Source organism: Giraffa tippelskirchi, chromosome 5, assembly GCF_054371585.1.
Source record: "Giraffa tippelskirchi isolate mGirTip1 chromosome 5, T2T-mGirTip1v1.2.pri, whole genome shotgun sequence".
Taxonomy (NCBI): Eukaryota; Metazoa; Chordata; class Mammalia; order Artiodactyla; family Giraffidae; genus Giraffa; species Giraffa tippelskirchi.
Genome location: NC_137279.1, coordinates 8,032,865 through 8,051,947, shown reverse-complemented (window position 1 = coordinate 8,051,947; position 19,083 = coordinate 8,032,865). Strand labels below are relative to the sequence as shown.

The 19,083-nt window shown below is 47.4% G+C and overlaps 1 protein-coding gene and 1 non-coding gene across 6 annotated transcripts in view; one reads left to right on the top strand and one right to left on the bottom strand.

The window, feature by feature from the left end:
- The window catches only part of HHAT (hedgehog acyltransferase), a 340,025-nt gene that overhangs the window by 9,706 nt on the left and 311,236 nt on the right, over window positions 1-19,083 (bottom strand). The window lies entirely within an intron of this gene.
- On the top strand, window positions 13,184-13,290 carry LOC145508039 (U6 spliceosomal RNA). The gene has a single exon (XR_014055308.1). It is a non-coding gene; the product is annotated as a U6 spliceosomal RNA (small nuclear RNA).

Genomic DNA, 19,083 nt, shown 5'->3' with positions numbered 1-19,083 from the left:
GTGAGGAACATTGTGAACCTCTCTGCTTGGCTCTTGGGTCCCTACAGCTGGACAGATAGACTCTCACTTTCTGGCCCCATTAAGCAGCAATGTCACCCACTGACTCGCAGTCATTTGAAGAAAGGGAAAAGAGGAGTTTCCCATCTTGAGCACCGTTGTGCTACAAAGGAAGATGGCTCTCACCTCCCTGACAAGCTAGCCTTGGCCGGAGCCCAGAATACAAATGTGGTGGCCCTGATCAACAAGGACCACCAACATATCCATCCATATCCCTGGGATGCAGGTGCACATACAACATCCCACATCACCATCCCACTGAAGACGGATGTGAGATTGAGGATTTTCAGCCTCCATAGCGGAGAAGGCAATGGCACCCCACTCCAGTACTCTTGCCTGGAAAATCCCATGGATGGAGGAGCTTGGTGGGCTGCAGTCCATGGGGTTGCTGAGTCGGACACGACTGAGTGACTTCACTTTCACTTTTCACTTTCATGCACTGGAGAAGGAAATGGCAACCCACTCCAGTGTTCTTGCCTGGAGAATCCCAGGGACAGGGGAGCCTGGTGGCTTTCATCTATGGGGTCGCACAGAGTCGGATACGACTGAAACGACTTAGCAGCAGCAGCAGCAGCCTCCATAGAGGGCCTTTGTGAGTGGGTAGGCTTGGAGGATATCCAACAGAGAAATGGAATGCAGAGGTGACTCTCAGAGATGCTGCAGAAGACAGAGTCATAGGATGTGGTGACTGATGGATTTTGAGGCCAAAGGATATATTCCCTCTCCCTGACCCCGCCCACTGCCTCAGACAGTACCCTCAGGACTGACACCAGTTGGTGTGTATCACAGAGACTGTGTACCTTATGTCAATAGACAGAAGGGCTACTCTACTAGAGAGTCAACGCCACGGTCCCAGGGTCCCCTCAGGACCTGTTCTCTGATATAACATTGGAAGGGGTAAAAGCTGGTTCTGTAGGGGACACTAGGAAGTGCTCTAGCACTTGGTCACCATATTTTTTTTTTAATTGGAGGATAATTTCTTTGTAACGTTGTAATAGTTTCCGCGGTACAACAATGTGAAATCAGCTCTAAGTATACAACATCCCCTGCCTCTTGAGCCTCCCACCCCTCTGGGTCATCACAGAGCACCAGGCTGAGCTCCCTGCGTTACAAAGGAGCTTCCCATTGGCATCTACTTGACGCACGGTAGTGTGTATGTATTTCAATGCGACTCTCAATTCATCACGCCCTCTCCTTCCCTCACTGTGTCCACAAGTCTGTTCTCTACATCTGTGTCTCTGTTCCTGCCCTGCAAATAGGTTCCATTTTCCTAGATTCCATATATATGTGTTACTAAATGATACTTGTTTCTCTCTTTCCGACTTACTTTGTTCTGTATAACAGGCTCTAGGCTCCTCCACCTCAGTTCAACTGACTCAAATTTGGTCACCATCTCTTTGAACGGACTGGTTTGTACCTGTGCCTTTCTATCTATTAGATGTTTTGAATCCCAGCCCCACACCCTATGTGTTTGTGTGTGTGTATTCATGTATATATTGGTCTGCCTTGGTGCCATTTTCTACTCTGAGAACAGGGGAGGCTGAGTGCTTTTTTCCCTTTGAGAATGAGCTCGTGCATCAGACTGGTTCCAGGGGGCTGGCTCGGGATCTGAGGAACAGCAGGGCACTCTCTGCACCACTGTACTGGCTTCAACCACCGTCATTTCATTAATTATTCAGAAGGACTATATGTGCTGTCTTCATTCAAACAGCCCGCTCCTGACAGCACTTGATGTTTAACAATACTCAGATCTGATGGGGGAGAAATAATAAGGGGCTTTGGTAGCTTTATTTCGGTAGCCCTGGCCTAGAGAGCTTGTGGAGCAGTTCATCAAATGGTCCTGCACTTTCAGACCTTCCTTCACAGCTCAGTTTAGAGCTTTCATCTGATAAATCTACAGGGCAGGAGCCTTTCCCTGTCCACGGGCTACCTTATTGAAAGATACACAGCAGGACCACAGCTGCCCAGGCTTCCAGGTCTGTTTTCAAACCCGTGGGACTATGGACAGGAGGTCTGAAGAAAGGCTCTTGCTACTCTAGGGCTAGAGGAACCATTTCTTACCTTCATGTAATTTACAAACGTGGGCCTCAAACCCAGCTTTTGAGGCCTTGGTGTTTTTCCAAAAAAAACCCAAAAAACCACTCAACTGCTTCTTTCACACCCTCTCATGAAAAAGAACTACATGGATCTAATTTGTTCAAAACTGAAACGTGAAATCCTGGGGCTGGTTCTCAAACATGAGCCACACTGTAATCACCGGGAGGGCGTGTTAGAACACAAGGTCCCATCCCCCAGAGGTTGTGACCCAGGACGTCTGGGCAGGCCTAACGATCTGCATTTCTACCAGGATCCCTGGTGACGTGGACGCTGCTGGTCCAAGAGCCAGCCTCTGGGCCCACTGTTCCGGGGGACTCCTCAGAGGGCTGACTCTGCAGAGGGCCTACCGGTGGTTCACACACTGAGCAAGGGGACAGACAGGCACTGGGCAATACAGGTCACCAGGGCCTTTGCGGGAGGCATGCCACACCCTCACAACCACCCTTCAAGGAGGTATTATTAGCCCCACTTCATGGAAAGGGAAACCAAGGTTCAGAGAGGCAGAGCAACTTTCTCAAGGTTTGAAAGCTAAGGGGTCACCAAGTCACACTTGGGGCCCGGGGCTGTGTGGTTCCGGGTGTGCTTGGCCGCCTGTGCTCCGAAGCGGTGATGGGCCTCGGACCACGTAAGGAGGAGGCTCACACGGAGCCCCGCTTCCCGGCCTGGTGCCTCTAACTCTTCTGCCTCCAAATCTCATTTCATCCCTCTACTCATGGCACTAAGGAAACAGGAAGCGGGAAGCAGCAGGCTCGTATTGTCAGGCGTCATCGTCACTAACTTGCTTGGTCACCCCCTCTCCCGGGGTTCCTCAGTTTCTCCACCTGTGTAACGGGAGAGAACAAGCCTGGAGGAACATGTTTGTATCCTTTGTCATGGCAACTGCTAATTCAGACCGGGGCCACTGAGGCGCATGCTCCCAGGGCCTGGATGGGCTTTTGTTAAAGAGCCGCGGTTATTTGATCCTGGTCACGGGCTGAGCCTCCACAGGGCATCCAGCAGGGGGACAGGGAGGAAGGAAGGGGTGACTCTGACTGCCCCCAGGGGCCTTCCTGCCATCCCGAGCAAGAGTCGTTTGCTGGGTGCGCTGTGTGCACACTTTAACTGGCACGGACAGCGGTCTTTAATAAATCACGCTGTTCACACTCAATTTCACATCCTGATGAAGCCAACCTGCGCTGTGTTTTTCATCTTGCCCACCTCCCAGCCCAGGCCCTGCGGGCGGGCACTTACTGAAGCACTCACTGCCATAAAGCAAAACCATTTCATGTGAAATTGAGGAAATGGGGAGAACAAACCGGAGCTGCTTCTTCTTATCCTGACAGTGCAGGTAGAAAGACGTGCCAAGAAAATACACATTTTCTCTCTCCAGAACCAGATGGGTGGGGGTCCGCCTGCCAGAAGACCGTCCCTGCCACCGCTGCCAGGGCCTCCACTCCGGCCGCCAGGACCAGAGGCTGCCGGGTCGGACCACACTCCCCAGCTGCTTCTCTTCCTTAACGTGTTCTTTTTTTTGTTTGTTTATAAACAGCCTATTTCGGGCTACTGTTCATCCTTTATTCACAACCACGCCACCTAACACAGTGGAGACGGCTCAGCAAATGAGCTCCTGGAAGCTGCCTCCCGAAAACAAAGGGATGGGGACAGTGTGTGGGGCAGGCTCCCCGCCACACGGCCCAGACAACCACTCACCCACCCGGGCAGTTTTTTAAACGGTTTGACAGTCTTTCTTTTTTTGACCATGCTGGCACGGTATGTGGCGTCTTAGTTCCGCAACCAGGGGCCGAACCTGTTTCCTCTGCAGTGGAAGTACAGGGTCTGAGCCACTAGACCACCAGGGAAGCCCCCAGACCAGCACCCCCCCCTCCGCCCCCGGCATTTATGAAGCGCTGACTGTGTGCGCAGCATTTAGACAGGCAGCCTGGACATGCATCACACTGAGCTTCATCTGAGGCCCGTGAGAATATGCACCCAGAGGCTTAAAAGCACGCTCAGGGCCCCTGATTCCCCACCTACCCTTGATATGCGGCTCTATGGCTCGGGCTCTGGGAAACCCAGAGGGCAGACACAAGAGTCTCAACACCTGGGTCGCCGGGACGATGGGCTGACGCTAATAAGTTGACATGGCTCTAGGATGAAAACGGCTAAGCTTCATGGGTTTTGTTTTGCCTTCTAATCCAAGTATGCATACACGGGACAGTGGCGGTCTGGGAACCATGTCACGGGGGCACGGGGTGGCAGACCTGGCACTATTTCTCTGGAATCACAGAGACTCTGGAGAAGAGAAGAGAAGTACCTGCAAATATAGAACAGGTCTAGCTTTGGAAGCAGGATGGAGGGGTGGGGGGTGGGCAGGGGAGGGCCACTCTGCAGGCAAAGAAACACTCTAGCAGCTGAAGCCCCTCATCCCTGGGATGGGCTCAGGACACCCTGAGTGTCCCCGTCCCGGGAAAGGCAGCAGAGACAGGACAGGACAGGAGGCGATGCCTCTTCTGGGCTGGAGGTGGAGCAAGTCTGAGGGTCTATGAGCCTTTCTTCCCAGGTCCCTGGGATCAGGGCATCCATGGTTAAAATGGTCACTGAATAAACATACCTGGGTGCCTGAGTCCTTCTGAGTACTCAGGCACAAGACTCTCAGATCCCTGATCAAAAATGACAGTTGTTGCAAAATCCCCAATCCATAAACCCTAGGTATGCACATCTGGCCTCTATTTCCCCAGCCGTGGGCCCTGCAGCCAATGGACAGAAGTGCTCACAGTCAAAGCATCATCTACACTGGCGTATGTGCCCGGGAGGAGAGGTGCCTGGCAGGGACTGGCTGAGAACACCCAGACGTCAACAAAGGACAGTAGGACAGGAAGGCCACCCCAGTCATCCCGCTGCCTGTCACCACAAAAGGAATGTAGCGGGGGAGCTGGAAAGGGAGAGAAGACAGGACACCTACACCACACAGACCTCTGGAAGGGTGACGTCAGCACATCTCTCTGACATGTTCCTTTCCTAAAGCCGTGGTTAGGTAAACTCCAAATTACTTCAATTTCTCAGCAAAGAACACAATGATACAACCAAGCTCCCAGGGGAGACGGCAGCGTCCCTCCCAGGGTTCTCGGACGCCACCACGGGTTAGACGCGTCAGCCGCCCCCGGGGAAGGGAAGGAACTGTTCTTGCCTGGCAGAGCCGGCTTTGTTCTCCCCTCACTGCTCCCACTCACTGTGGGCTGTGCTCAGCTCCACACTAAGGAAGGGATCCGACTGAGAGCAGGAGGTACCGTGGAGCAAAGAGCTTGTCTGCGGACTGTCCTGAGTGGCTGCTGCTTTCCATCCAGGGGCCATGCCTGCTCTCCCCCTGCCCCTGCCTGGTCAGAGGCAGGCTGGCTGTGCCTGGGATGCTGTCGGTCACCAGGATGCAGTTTCTCTCTGTGGGGACTGAGCCCAGAAGTCTGATCTCATTGTGTGTGCAGGCTCAGCTGTGTCCAACTCTGCGACCCCGTTAACTGGAGCCCACAGCAGGCTCTTCTGCCTATGGGACTTTCCATACAAGAATACTGGAGCGGGTTGCCACTTTCTTCTCCAGGGGAATCTTCGCCAACCCAGGGATCGAACCTGCATCTCCTGTATTGCAGGCAGATTCTTTACCACGTAAGCCATCGTCTCTTTGGTGCTGACTTTAACCACTGTAACTGCCTCTTGCTTCTTCTGACATATGGGCAAAGCAGATAGCTATCGGGAAGCTACCGTAAGGCCTAGGGGCTCAGCTTAGTGCTCTGTGATGACCTAAAGAGGGGAGGACGGAGGAGGTGGGAGGGAGGCCTGAGAGAGCGTGGATATATGTATACATGTAAGTGATTCATGAGGTTGTACAACAGAAACATTGTAAAGCACCTATACTCCAATTTTTTTTTTTTTTAAAGGAACTTGACAGAAGACCAAAGCACGAAACAGCTCCGAGATGAGTTGGGAAACAATGCGGCTCCAATATTCATAAACGGTATTTGGGAAAGGCATTGGCATTGTTGCCACCGGGGTGCTGGTGTGAGGAGGGCTGCAGGGAGCAGAGGCGAGACGAGCGCCCACGCTCCGGGCCTGCGCTGGTGGCAATGGGGTCCACAGGTCCACACCCGGCCAGCTGGCTCGGGGCGGGGGCAGGCGGCAGCCTGCTCACCCCGCAGGAACACGGAGCACCTGGGCGGTCCCGACAGCAGGTGAAGGCAGCCCTGGGAAGGGCTGGCTACGGACTGAGCGAGCCTGGGCCCCACCTCTGCTAAAGAAGCATCAGCGCTTCCACAGGACCGGGCAAGAGCTCGTAGGTCGCTGTTTCAACGAGGGAAAAAAAACACAGAAAGACCCCATAGGGGGCCCTCCCGTCAAACCCATACATCCTGGAGACCCTGGGGGCTGCTGCCGGGGAGCAGAGAGGCATCGAGCAGCCCCACCCACACACGGCTGCTCTTCCTCGGCAGGAGTGCAAGGCCATGGGAGTGTAAGGCCATGCCCTGCAGGAGCATGGGGCAAGCACAGAAGCACAGTCGCCACAGACACTGCTGCCGTCACCTCAGGCCACGTGGCCACCAGGGGCTATCGAGGGGGACGAGCGATCGGCCTGAGAGTGAGAGAAAGTACCCACATGTGAGTGTCGACTCAGGCAAGGCAGACCCATTCTAGGCACCGTAGTTTACAAAAGACACTGTCACGCAGAAGCCACTTCAAGGAGGGTCTAGAAGGGCTCCTCAGGGGAGGCACGCTAATAAGTTAAAGTTTAGCCTGGAAAAAGGCCACGAGGCCACGTGGAAAGAGAATTAATTAGACTCATTGTAAGTCACTCCAGAAGACAGAACTGGAGCCAAGAGATGGAAGTTAGGGGCAGATTTTTGGCTACTACCCAAAGGAGCCTGTAACAGTTACATGCTCCCCTCCCTGGATTCCCATCCCTGCCAGCATTCAAAAGATGGTGCCTCGGATGGGAGATGAAACCAGATGACCTCCCCCACAAGGCCCCTTCCAATTCTTAGAGATTGTTACTGTTCAGTCGCCCAGTCGTGTCCGACTCTTTGCGACCCCATGGACTGCAGCACGCCAGGCATCCCTGTTCCTAACCACCTCCCGGAGTTTGCCCAAGTTCATGTTCATTGTATCAATGATGCCATCCAGCCATCTCACCCTCTGACGCCCTCCTCTCCTCCTGCCCTCAATCTTTCCCAGCATCAGGGACTTTTCCAATGAGTCAGCTATTCATATCCGATGACCAAAATACTGGAGCTTCAGCTTCGGCATCAGCCTTCTAGTGAATATTCAGGGTTTATCACCCTTAAGATTGACCGGATGGATATCCTTGCAGTCCAAGGGACTTTCAGGAGTCTTCTCCAGCACCACAGTTCAAAGGCATCAATTCTTTGGCATACTGTGTTCTTTATGGTCCGGCTCTCACAACCATACGTGACCACTGGGATGACCATAGCCTTTACTATGAAGACCTTTGTCAGCAGAGTAATGTCTCTGCTTTTCAACACACTGTCTAGGTTTGTCATTTCTTTCCTGCCAAGTGGTCAATACTGAAATAGAATTGATTACATTCTTTGCAGCTGAAGATGGAGAAGCTGTATACAGTCAGCAAAAACAAGACCTGGAGCTGACTATGGCTCAGATCAGCAGCTTCTCATAGCAAAATTCAGGCTTAAACTAAAGAAAACCAGGAAAAACAATAGGCCAGCCAGGTATGACTTAAATAGATTCCCGTATGATTTCGCAGTAGTGGTAACGAATAGATTGATGGGACTAGATCTAGTTAACAGTGTGCCTGAAGAACTATGGACAGAGGTCCATAATATTGTACAGGAGGCGGTGAACAAAACCATCCCAAAGAAAAAGAAAAGCAAGAAGGCAGAGTGGTTGTCTGAGGAGGCTTTACAAATAGTGGAAGAACGAAGAGAAGCAAAAAGCAAGGGAGGGAAAGGTACATCCAATTAAATGCAGAGTTCCAAAAAACAGCTAGAAGAGACAAGAAGGCCTTCTTCAATGAGCAATGCTTAATAATAGAAAGGGGAACGACTAGAGATCTCATCAGGAAAACTGGAAACATCAAGGGAGCATTCCACCCAAAGATGGGCACAATAAAGGATAAAAATGGTAGAGACCTAGTAGACGCTGCAGAGATCAAGAAGAGATGGAAAGAATACATGGAAGAACTGTATGAAGAAGGTCTTAATGAACCAGATTACTACAATGGTGTGCTTAGTCACCCAGCGCCAGACATTCTGGAGTGCGCAATCAGGCGGGCCTTAAGAAGCACTGCTGTTAATAAAGCTAGTGGATGAGATGAAATTCCAGCAGAACTATTCAAACCCCTAAAGGATGATACCATCAAGGTTTTGCACTCATTATGTCAGCAAATCTGGAAGACCCAGCAGTGGCCACTGGACTGGAAAATGTCAGTCCTCATCCCAATCCCCAAGAAGGGTGGTATCAAAGAATGTGCTAAACCATCGGACAGTTGCACTCATCTCCTGTGTTAGTAAGGTCATGCTTGAAATCTTACACACTAGATAGGCTTCAGCATTATGTGAACCAAGAGCTTCCAGATGTCCAAGCAGGGTTTAGAAAAGGAAGAGGAACTAGAGATCAAATTGCCAACTTTCACTGGATTACAGAGAAAGCAAGGGAATTTCAGAAAAACATCTCTCTCTGTTTCATCGACTACACTAAAGCCTTTGACTGTGTGGATCATGACAAACTCTGGAAAGCTCTTAGAGAGATGGGAATACCAGACCATCTTACCTGTCTCCTGAGAAACCTGTACGCAGGTCAAGAAGCAACAGTTCGAACCCTGTATGGAACAACTGATTGGTTCAAGATCGAGAAAGGAGTACGACATGTCTGTCTGCTGTTACCCAGCTTGTTTAACCTATATGCTGAGCACATCATCAGCAATGCCGGGCTGGATGAGTTACAAGCTGGAATCAAGACAGGCGGGGAAAGCATCAACAACCTCAGATATGCTGATGATACCTCTGTAATGGAAGAAGGTGAAGAGAACTAAAGAGCCTCTTGACGATGGTGAAGGAGGAGAGTGAAAGAGCCAGCTTAAGACTCAATATTAAAAAAAAAGTAGGATCATGGCATCCAGTCCCATTACTGCATGGCAAATAAAAGTGGAAAAGGTGGAAACAGCGATAGATTTCCTCTTCTTGGGCTCCAAAATCATTGCAGACAGTGACTGCAGCAATGAAATCAGAAGATAATTGCTTCTTGGCAGGAACCGTAGAGATTACAGCCCTGTAAAATTCAGTCTTCAAATTCTCTTCCCCTCCCCCTGCCCCAGGAAAGGTACAGACAAAGACTGAAGTTAGACCGAAAGACCACTGCAGTCAGGAGTGGGGAGAGAAGGGTACCCTGTCTGGGCTGGGATCGGAAGGCAGTGTTTTAGCACACTCTGGAAACATCACCAGATGTTCTTAGTGAGGGGCTTACAAAAGTATTTATTTACCTGACATATAAAGTGACTCACACAAATCCGCTGTCCTTGTTTCAGGAGTAGCAGAGGAAAATAGTCTGAGAAAGCTCCGCTTGAAACTTTTTAATGAATGGCAAAGGTTAAACCCTACTATCAGAACTTTATAAAAAAGAGATAATTGATATAAACAAATAAAAATAAAGTGACTCAGACACTCTTTTCATTACAGAGAACAACACTTTGTGCCTTAAAGATGCCATTCCGGAAGAACACTGTGTTCCCCTCAAGCTACTCACTCTGGCCAATAGCCCTGAGGTGGGGGTCTGCCTGGAACCGCAGCCCAGCACTGCCGGGCTCCGAGCCCAGGCTGGGATGTGCCCCTCGCGGCCAAGGGTCCCTTCTGGCACCCCACTCACCTGGGCAGCCCGGATGTACCTCAGTCCATGCAAGCCTTGGCAGGCAGCAAACCTTCAGCAGTCTCACAGGGGATGCTCACAGGCTAGGTTCTCTTCCTCCCCTGCCCATCCGCTCAGAATCACAGCTGAAACCAGTGTTTTAGGGGGCAGAGAGGACAGGCCATGGCTCTGCTGACGGGGAGCCAAGGAGGAACAAGGCAAGGGCAGCCTGGATCTCTCGGGGAGTTAGGAATTAACAAATAGTTAGCTGTAGTCCCTGATAGCTCAGTTGGTAAAGAACCAGCCTGTAATGCAGGAGACCCCGGTTTGATTCCTGGGTTGGGAAGATCTGCTGGAGAAGGGATAGGCTACCCAACTCCAGGATTCTGGCCTGGAGAATTCCAGGGACTGTATAGTCCATGGAGTCACAAAGAGTCGGTCGGACACGACTGAGCGGCTTTCACTCAGCCGCAGTCACTAATTAGATTTGTGCACCCTTCCCCGCTGAGTCCTCTGGGCTTCCTGCTTAGCCAGCAGGAGGGGTGGGAGGCTGGGCTCCTTCGGGGAAACTCGCCCCACTGTTTACTCTCTTCCCGGTAGTCTTTCCACGGGATTAGTTGTCGGCCTCCAGGGAAGGGATCTCAGCTGCTGTGCTTTCTGATGCGATTCTGTTTGTGGTTCTGTTTGTGACCTCGGAGCACACTATTACACTCCGGACTCCTTGCCGAGTTCCCAGCTTCTCCTGCAGTGTGGGTCAGCTCAGGGCGTGGAACCAGCCCGCCAGGCACTTTCTCGGATTCCTCTACAGGGACAGGGTGGCGTCTGCGAGAGTCAGCTCTATGGCGTGGATCTGGACTTCCCTCCATCTGACTCGTCACATCCATCCAGTCCTTCTGAACTTGTGTCCCAGCCACAGAGCTGGTGATGCAATAGGGGAATGTGATGGTTCCCTCTCCAGGTCTCCCATGAGACCCCTGGGTGGAGGTCTGAGCTATACTGCTGGCATCTTTCACTGCACCTCCCTCCCCTAGGGGGCCGCCCTGGGTCCCATTTGGGAAGATTTGGCTCCATCCTTACTGTAAGGGCTGGGAAGAATCTGATCATAAACTAATCATCCTTGAGACTCATCACTCAATACTTATGGAGCTCTTACATACACACTGGGTGATGCCAGCGATGCTGGAGACATTAAAAGGCTGACTTATGGTTACAGACACAGGAATTCCGTGTAAAGAGATGTCATGACCACAGGGTGTTTCCCAATGTGGAAGATGTTTCTGTGAGCTGGACGTCATGTCGAGGGCTGGGTAAAATGGTAGAGGAACTGGCCTCTGTGCTCAAAGAGCTCCATTCTGGAGAAGAGGATCCAGAGCACAGCCTGACTGTGATGGGTGCAGGAGCAGACAGGGCGGAGGAAATGTGGACTGCCTGGATTCTGACCATCACCCCTGTCTGCGCCAGAAGGGCAGCCATGGCCGGCTGTTCCACTCTCCTAAGCACATGCCTTCCAGTAATTTCCAGCCTCTGGATAAACCCTCCCTCAATGGAAGAAGGCCTGCCCTCCAGAAAGACTTAGAATGGATTTTCACCCCAGATTTTAATCTGTTCATTTTTTGACCAGGTAACGCACAATTATAAAATTCAAACGTTTCAAAGAGTAAGCAGGGAAAAGTAAATCTCCATCTTCCAACCTCCATGTCCAGTCCACCTAACCCCTCTCTCCCTAGAAGATCTGATTTCAGTTCCATGTTTCTACTCCCAGGGATATTCTATGCTCACAGAAGTATAACATACATATCCATACATACACATGCACACAAACACATATATACACAAATATTTTAAATGTTTTTCATTCTGAAATATATATTATCTTGAACACATATACTACATGCACTGTTCATTTCCTTATTTTTTAAGATTTTATATACTGGGGATTGTTCCATGTAGGTACAGGTAACATCGTTTCATCCTTTTTAATGGCTGTGGAAATTCCTGAATTTATGTACCATAATTTAACTGACTCCCTCTGATGGGCATTAGGTCCATTCTAATTTTTGCTATTACAAACAATGTTGCAATGAATATCTTTGTATAATATTTCATTTCACATGTATAAAAGTGTATCTGAATGACAAATCCCTAGAAGTAGAATGGCTGGCTCAGTTTTGGTAGATATTTCCAAACCATTCCCTACAGAGGAGTTACCATGAGCTAAATATATGAGGTTAAACTTTTTGTTCTTTGCAATCTAGAGCTTGTAAATTACATTTCCCCATGTTGAGGCTGATACACAAACACTGACTCCTTATATACCTGAAATTAATATAATTTTATATGTCAATGACACTTCAATAAAAAAAAGTGAGGTTGAGCATCTTTTTATTTTAGAGCCATCTGTGTTTCCTCTTTCTGAGAACTGTCTATTCCAGTCCTTTTGCTACTTTTCTACTAAGTGGGTGCCTTTTTCTCTCAGATCGTAAGGGTGAGAGTGGTTATTACTATTGCCCAGCCTGACAGGTGTTCTGCAACCATCAGCACATGTGAGGTCAAGGGTACTGAGTCGGTGGAAAGCCGGCCACAGGCAGGGACAGGCCGGGGGACAAGCTGCCAAGATGGGAGGAGCCACCCTGCGCACTCCAGGGGCCCCTGTGCTGGGATGATGGCCAGAAGAACACGGCCGGCACCAGCTTCTGTCATCTACAGCAGCTCAGTGGTCCACTGTTTCTGAATCTTTACTAAGTGAAGAAATTGAGACAAACTTCATTACTACTACATCATCATCTCTGCAGAGAGTGCTCAGTGAGCCAGGCAGGAAAGGCTGTACGCTTCTGTTCTCACTCTACCTGGCCCTTCAGCTGGGAACTGGAGCAAGTCTTTATTAGCCTGCCTGCTACTCCTTTTCCCCCCTCCCTCCAGCCTTTTCTTCCTTTCCTGCTCTCTCCCTTTGTCTCCCTCCCCTCCTCTCTTTTCCTACCCATCTCATCCACTGCCTACTTTAATATTGAATTGGGGGGCAGGCAAGGCTTAGCTCTGAAGCCTTCTCTCATGCAAATTTCCCAGTGTAGTTGGGTGACTGATGTGTGTGTACTAAGTTGCTTTAGTCGTGTCCAACTCTTTGTGACCCTATAAATTGTAGCCCGTAAGGCTCCTCTGTCCGTGGATTCTCCAGGCCAGAACAGTGCAGTAGGTGCTCACTTTGGCAGCACATATACTAAACTTGGAATGATACAGAGAAGATTAGCATGGCCTCCGCACAAGGATAACATGCAAATTTGCGACATGTTCCACATTTTTCTCAAAATGGATTAAAGACCTAACTGTAAGACCAGAAACTTATAAAACTCTTAGAGGAAAACATAGGCAGAACATTCGATGACATAAATCAAAGCAAGATCCTCTATGACTCACCTCCTAGAGTAATGGAAATAAAAACAAAAGTAAACAAGTGGGACATGATTAAACTTAAAAGCTTCTGCACAGCAAAGGAAACTATAAGCAAGCTGAAAAGACAACCCTCAGGATGGGAGAAAATAATAGCAAATGAAACAACAGACAAAGGATTAATTTCCAAAATATATAAGCAGCTCATTAAGCTCAATACCAGAAAAACAAACAACCCAATCGAAAAGTGGGAAAAGATCTAAACAGACATTTCTCCAAAGAAGACATACAAATGGCTAACAAACACATGAAAAGATGCTCAACATCGCTCATTATTAGAGAAATGCAAATCAAAACTACGATGAGATATCACCTCGCACCTGTCAGATGGCCATCATCAAAAAGTCTATAAACAGTAAATGCTGGAGAGAGTGTGGAGAAAAGAGAACGCCCTTGCACTGTTGCTGGGAACGTAAATTGAAACAGCTACTATGGAAGACAGTATGGAGATTCCTTAAAAAACTAGGAATAAAACCACATATGACCCAGCAATCCCACTCCTGGGTGTATATCCAGAGGAAACCAAAACTGAAAAAGACACATGTATCCCACTGTTCACTGCAGCACTATTTACAATAACTAGAACATGGAAGCAACCTAGATGTCCATCGACAGATGAGTGGATAAAGAAGTTGTGGTACATATACACAATGGAATAAAATGAATAAAAAGCCATAAAAAGGAATGCATTTGAGTCAGTTCTAATGAGGTGGATGAACCTAGAGCCTATAATACGGAAAAGTCAGAAAGAGAAAGAGAATTAATCATATTCTAACACATATATACGGAATCTGAAAAATGGTACTGAAGAATTTGTTTACAGGGCAGCAATGGAGAAACAGACATAGAGAATAGACTTATGGACATGGGGAGAGAGGGGGAGAGGGTGAGATGTATGGAAAGAGTAACATGGAAACTTACATTACCATATGTAAAGCAGATAGCCAATGGGAATTTGTTGCATGGCTCAGGAAACTCAAACAGAGCTCTGTATCAACCTAGAGGGGTGGGATGGGGAGGGAGGTGGGAGGGAGGGTCAAAAGGGAGGGGATATATGTATACCTATGGCTGTGGATTCCTAGTCTGAGTCCAATAAAACTGACTGTTTATTCTTCAAAACACACACATACACACACACACAACATTTGAAAAAAAAAAAAAAGAATAGTGGAGTGGATTGCCATGCCCTCCTCCAGGGGGTCTTCCTGACCCAGGGATCGAACCTGTGTCTCTTAAGTCTCCTACATTGGCAGGCGGCTTCTTTACCACTAGCACCACCTGGGAAGCTGTAGCTTGCTTCAATTCCAATTACTTAAACCCTCCTCAGCCCTTGACAGGTCTTCCTTCAGTTCTGAGCCAGTCCCAATGGATGGGCGCCAGGATTATGTAAATTAGCCTCACACACTATGCAGTGGGTCCTGTGCAAGGGCTCTATCTGGGCTATTTAAGACTTCCATCTCCTTCTCACTCCACCAGCCCCTTCTCTGGGTTTCCTTTACTGCCAACCAAGCCCTGGCCTAGAAGTTACCAAGTAGTCCAGGTGACTGCTTTATTACTGTGAAAGCTGGGTTTCTGCGTTCCTCTCTAGGATGGTCCAGGACGGATCATTAAGCTTGTTTTACTCCTCAATTCTGAGCAATTTCTGCTGGAATGAAGGAGGAAGAGGGGAGGATGAATGGACTCCTTCCTCTTTCCTGTTCTTGTCAGTATCTCTCCAGCACCAGAAGGCAGCAGCAGCTCCAAATTCCAACTTCTACTGACACTCTCAACCTCAGCAGCATCTGTCTCCCTGAAGGTCTAAGAACCAGCCACAGCACCACCTGGCCTGAGGTTCAAGTATAAGCCAGAGGGCAACCCTCCGAGATCTGAACACCGGCTCCCAGGTGCCTCTTCTCTGAGCTCCCACAGTCCAGGGATCCCACCTCTCCCTTTGTAATTCCCCAGCCCGAGGCTCAGTAGCCACTTTCTATAGTGGCTCATATCTGGGTTATTCCAGGGTCCCGTGTGGCACTTTCAGTCTTCTAATACGTGTGTAACTCTCTGTATTAAATTCCTCTGTTTGAAATATCAGGCATGATCTCTATTTTCCTGACTAGACCCTGACTCTGTGCATCACTTAACTCCCGCTTTTAGTCCCGAGCCTGATGAGTGCTCCCTGTGTAGCAGGAAGACTAGGGAAGGAGAAAGAATAATTGTGTGAGCCTGGAGAGATGAATGGGGGAGACAGCCATGCACAGAGGAGGGGCTAGCCCTTTAAAGAGAATCAGCTGTAGAGTTCTCACCCAAGTGTTATTTCTCCCATAATCAGAGTCTTGATCTGTTTTTTTTTTTTTTTTCTGACTGCTCCAGGCTCCATTCTGAGCTGGTTCTTCTCTAGAGATGTACGGAGGGAGAATTCCATGGACAGTATGGTCCATGGAGTCACAAAAGGTTGGACACGACTGAGCAACATGCACTTTCACTTTCTAAATGATATTATACGATACTTGTTTTTCTTTGTCTGAGTTACTTCATGAGATGAGACTGTATAGCTCTCAACAGACAATTAAATAGGGCTTCTCAACGCAACATTTAATCAGTAATATTTCTTATAGTGAATTATCTTCTCGTTCTCCTTCTGCATTCATAATATGAGAATATGTTGTTGTTGTTTAAAAAAATAATTTTGGCCCACCTGGACGAACTAGAGAAGGAGTGTGCTATGAAGCAAATAAGTTAATAAAGCACAGGCCTGCCTAGTGACCACATACCTCCAGCTCACTCCCTATCTTCTTCATCACCTTATTAAGGAGAGAAGGGTTTGACAGCTTATCTTGTCTAAATTAGTAGCTATACAGGGATATCCAGTTGATCTAAAAAGAGATCAAAATGCCTTTTGTCCATAAATAAAAGCAAAAATAAACAAATGGGAACTAATCAAACTTAAAAGCTTTTCACAGCAAAGGAAACCATCAATAAAATGAAAAGACAACCTTTGGAATGGGAGGAAATATTTGCAAATGATACAATGGACAAGGGTTTAATAATATCTAAGATATACATACAGTTCATACAACTCAATATCAAAAACTAAGCAACCCAATCTAAAAATGGACAGAAGACCTAAACAGACATTTCTTCGAAGAAGGCATACAGATGATCAATAGGTACATGAAAAGATGTTCAACATCAAGAATATCAACACAGAGAAACGCAAATCAAAACGACAGTGAGCTATCCCCTCACACCCATCAGAGTGGCCATCACTAAGAAGTCTACACATAATAAATGCTGGAGAGAGTGTGGAGAAAAGAGAACTCTTCTACATTGTTAGTGAAAATGTTAATGCAACCACTATGGAGAAAAGTGGCTCAGACAGTAAAGAATCTGCCTGCAATGCAGGAGACCCAGGTTCAATCCTTGGGTTGGGAAGAACCCCTGGAGAAGACTGGCAGACTACAGTCCATGGGGCCACAGAGAGTCAGACATGACTGAGCATGCACACGTGTTCACTGCAGCACTACTCACAACAGCCAACACATGGAGGCAACCTGAATGTCCATCTACAGATGAATGGATAAAAAAAGATGTGACGTGCATGCAAGTACACAAGGGAATACTACTCAGCCATAGAAAAGGATGAAATAATACCACTGACGGCAACATGGGTGGGCCTAGAGATTATCGTTCTAAGTGAAATTTAAGTCAGAGGAAGGTACTTATCATACGATATCACTTATATGTGGAACCTAAAATATGATACAAATGAACTCATTTACAAAACAGAAACCGACTCACAGGCATAGAAAACAAACCTCTGGTTACCAAAGGGGAAAGCAGGTGGGTGAGAGGTAAATTAGGAGTTTGGGATTAGCAGATACAAACTACTGTATATAAAATAGATAAAGAAGGTTCTACTGTAGAGCACAAGGAACTATATTCATTATCCTGTAATAAACCGTAATGGAAAAGAATATGAAAAAGAATAACTGAATCAGTTTGCTACATACCAGAAACTAACACAACACTGTAAATCAACTATATTTAAATTAAAAAGTTTTTTAAAAACCACAACAAAGTATCACCTCACACCTGTCAGAATGGCTATCATCAAAATGCCTACAAATAATAGATGCTGGAGAGGGTGTAGAGAAAAGGGAACCCTTCCCTACACTGTTGGTGGGAATGTAAACCGGTACAGCCGCTATGGAGAATAGTAGGGAGGTTCCTTAAAAAACTAAAACTAGAGCCACCATGGAATCAGGAATCCCACTACTGGGCATGTGTGTGAAAAAGACAAAAACTCTAACTTGAAAAGATATGTGCACCCCAATGTTCACAGCAGCACTATTTGCAATAGCTGGCACATGGAAACAACCCAAGTGCCCAACAACAATCAGTTTAAGAATATGTGATATATACATCATATCTCACATATATATATGTGCCACATTTTATATGTGTGTGTGTGTGTGTAATCTATGTATCTTTATAATGTGATATATATAATGGAATATTACTCAGCCATAAAAAGAATGAAATATCGCCATTTTCAGCAACATGGATGGACCTAGAGAATATCGCACTAAATGAAGTAACTCAGACAAAGAAAAACAAATATCGTATAATATCATTTAGAAACTGAAAGTGCATGTTGCTCAGTCGTGTCCAACCTTTTGTGACTCCATGGACCATACCCGTCCATGGAATTCTCTAGGCCAGAATACTGCAGTGGGTAGACTTTCCCTTTTCCAGGGGATCTTCCCAACCCAGGGACTGAATCCGGGTCTCCTGCTCTGCAGGGGGATTCTTTACCAGCCGAGCCACGAGGGAAGCAATATCACTTAGATGTGGAATCTAAAAAATAATACAAATGAATCTATATACAAAACAGAGATTCACAGATGGAGAAAACTTATGGTTACCAAAGTGGAAGGGGAGGTGAGGGGAATAAATTAGCAAACTATTATACATAAAATGGATAAGCAACAAGGATTTACGGTAGAGCATAGGGAACTACATTCAATATCTTGCAGTCACCCACACTGATGACTGTAAATAATCTGTAAAAAATATGTATATACATAACTGAATTACTTTTCTGAATATCTGAAATTAACACAATTCTGTTGGCAATTTGATCTCTGGTTCCTCTACCTTTTCTAAAACCAGCTTGAACATCTGGAAATTCACGGTTCACATATTGTTGAAGCCTGGCTTGGAGAATTCTGAGCATTACTTTACTAGCGTGTGAGATGAGTGTAACTGTGTGGTAGTTTGAGCATTGTTTGGCATTCCCTTTCTTTGGGATTGGAATGAAAACTGACCTTTTCCAGTCCCGTGGCCACTACTGAGTTTTCCAAATTTGCTGACATATTGAGTGCATCACTTTCACAGCATCATCTTTTAGGATTTGAAATAGTTCAACTGTAATTCCATCACCTCACCTGATCCGCTGGATCATTGAAAAAGCAAGAGAGTTCCAGAAAAACATCTATTTCTGCTTTATTGACTATGCCAAAGCCTTTGACTGTGTGGATCACAATAAACTGTGGAAAATTCTGAAAGAGATGGGAATACCAGACCAGCTGACCTGCCTCTTGACAAACCTGTATGCAGGTCAGGAAGCAACAGTTAGAACTGGACATCGAACAACAGACTGGTTCC